This window comes from Gopherus evgoodei, chromosome 2, assembly GCF_007399415.2.
Source record: "Gopherus evgoodei ecotype Sinaloan lineage chromosome 2, rGopEvg1_v1.p, whole genome shotgun sequence".
Taxonomy (NCBI): domain Eukaryota; kingdom Metazoa; phylum Chordata; order Testudines; family Testudinidae; genus Gopherus; species Gopherus evgoodei.
Window position 1 is genome coordinate 21641389 of NC_044323.1, and position 2857 is coordinate 21644245.

At 44.3% G+C, this 2857-nt stretch overlaps 1 pseudogene; it reads right to left on the bottom strand.

Annotated features, from left to right (window-relative positions):
- Positions 1–771: 771 nt before the first annotated feature.
- On the bottom strand, positions 772–953 carry LOC115647377 (annotated as a pseudogene).
- Between the last annotated feature and the right edge of the window lie 1904 nt (positions 954–2857).

A 2857-nucleotide genomic window follows, 5' to 3' on the forward strand; every position in this document is an offset into this window, starting at 1 on the left:
ATTGCTAAACTCCTGGGCTGAAGTGTTTCAGGTACAGCCTATGAGGCTGAGTGAAATAGACTAGTATATTCACACTCAACATCACACACTGCAACTAAGTAGTTCAATGTAGGAGCTCCAGTGATGCAGATTATTGCATGCATCATCACCCTGAACCAGAAGGAGACAAGAGACCAGATGCAGAAAGGAAAGACACAGGTTGGATAAGGGTGGAAAGACAAGTTTAACCCTAGCATTTTTCTCCCAAAATAAGTCCCTGACAAATATTATAGGGTGATCAAATGTAGTTACCATCTTCTCTAAGAACACCCAGAAAGCTCCATAAAATGCCAACTTTCAAACCAATGCTTTGAGGGCACTCTTTCCACTCATGAAAATAATCTTGAAGACAAAAATATGCATAAACAGAAAAGTTCGCAGTGTGTTGTAGCCATATTGGTCCCTGGATATTAGAATACAAGGGTGAGGAAATATCAATTATTGGACCAACTTCTGTTGGTGAGAGACAAGCTAACAAAGTAAAAACTATTTCCCCATGCTAATTTTTCTCCTACTGTTATTCACACTTTCTTGTCAACTGTTTGAAATGGGCCATGCTGATTATCACTACAAAGGTTTTTTTTTTCCTCCTGCTGATAATAGCCCACCTTAGTTGATTAATCTTGTTAGAGGTATGGCAACACCCATTTTTTCATGTTCTCTGTGTATATATATCTTCCTACTATATTTTCCACTGCATGCATCTGATGAAGTGGGTTCTAGCCACGAAAGCTTATGCCCAAATAAATTTGTTAGTCTCTAAGGTGCCACAAGTACTCTCATTCTTTAAACTTACTCAGAGCGCCTATCCAGATCTCTCACCAACAGAAGTGGGTTCAATAAGAGATTTCAACTAGCAATAATCGCATCTCAGATTAACCTCATTGGCTATGATGCTGCCACTACACTACTACTCACCCAGCTTGTGTCTCTAAAGAGAAATGTATCAGCCAACATGGTCTTGCGTTTGGCCGAATCATGGCAATCTTTCTAGAAAATATCATAGAGGTTGGGCTACAAGCCTAACTTCTGCAGAGATTTTTGCTGCTCCAAAGAAGCCCAAATGAGAGTGCTACAAGAGATCAAACTAAATTTGTTCCATCTGGGAGCTTTCAATCCCACTCCACCGAGCAGACGAGGGCGGTCTCTCTACTACTTCATTAATACTCCAGTAATATGCTCTTAAAGTTGATTTTCCTTGGATTATGTAGTGACGATTTCTGTGAAGTCCAGCAGCATGGTCTGAGTTCCTCATGAAGGACATTTTCAGAAGTTTGTATCAGACTAACCTAATTAGTAGGTTTAGCCAGGCTTTAAGTTTTGTGTGTGATCACAGAAATGGCACACTGTCCAGTCAGACCCTGTACTTTCTCAGGGTGTTTATACTACCCACTGTATTGGCGGGCAGCGATCGATAGAGCAGGGTTGTTTTTATCACGTCTAGTTTAGACAATAATTGACCCCTGAGCACTCTCCCGTCGACTCCTATACTCCACGCCATGAGAGGCGCAGGCAGAGTTAACGGGGGAGCGGCAGCAGTCAACTCACCGTAGCTGAAGTTGCTAACTTAGACTAGGCCTTAGAAACTGACAGTGTAGGAAATCAGCTATGCAGTGTGAAACTAGTTGAGTCTCTGTGTCAGAGCTCTGCCCATGTTCAGCCATGTGCAGATCTGAAGGAGGAAGAAAAAAAAGATACGGCTAGCAGAGGAGAGTTCTCAAATATCTGAGATGGAATCCCATTGCTAAGGCAAAATTACCATATGTATCGTCTGTCTATGCCTGCAAGTGGATAAAGTCTGTGAGTTTAGAAGTGGAATGCAGTATGCTGAATGGCCAGATAGACACCTGTAACACCTTGCAGCCCTGGATAATGATATCTGGAGGTGTTCTTGGGGTTTGCAGGGAGTAAACTTCCTCCTTTCCTATAGGGCCTCTCTACACTGTTATCAGACATATGACAGCAGTGCTAGAAGGAGCAACTCTGAGTAGCACCTGCCCATGGGAAAGCAGAGTGTGGTGTTGGAGGAGAGCAAAAGTGTGCTTAACCCTGCAGTTTATGGTCATGGGTAAAGATATTTTGTAGTCATAAAAGTTAACGGATTCCTTGACTTTTGTGGCCAGGGCTGTGGGCTCCACCCCCAAACACTGTGGCTATGGCAGTGGAGTTCCAGCTGTCATTCCTCTCTCAACCCTGCTCCCAGTTATTTTTAGTAAAAGTCATGGGTTCCTGTGAATTTTTGTGTATTGCCCGCAACACCTCCATGACTTTTACTAAAAATAACTGCGACAAAATCTTAACATTAGTCACATGTCTGCAAATTTCACCTCAGAGAAAGTGTGCCACAGCCCCAGAGGACAATACCAAACCAAACTCTCTGAAAGAGACAGCCACACAAATTGAACAGTACGTTTACTGAACCAGGAAAAAAATCCATGCCAGAAAAATAAACCCAGTCCTCAACCTCCCCCATGGCATCCAGCTACTCGTAGGTGTCTGGAAGGCAAATTGACACAGTGCTTCCCAGTTCCTACCTGTCGTCTCTTGACAAGTTGTGGGGTGAGGAATTCTATGGCACAAGCAAGGACTGAGACAGTTTGCTGGAGGTGGATTGCTACCCTGGTTTGACAAGAGGCTGCTATCAGTAGAAATGGTGGAGACTCAGTGTAGAAAGCCCCGAGCCCCCTCCCGCATCCTAACCCCTTATTCTGGCCCCACTGCAGACCCCGCAGTCCCAATCCAGAACCCCTACTCCCTCCTGCAGCCCAACCCGGCCCCCTGAGCCCCCTCCTGCACTCCAAAACGCCTAATTTCTGGA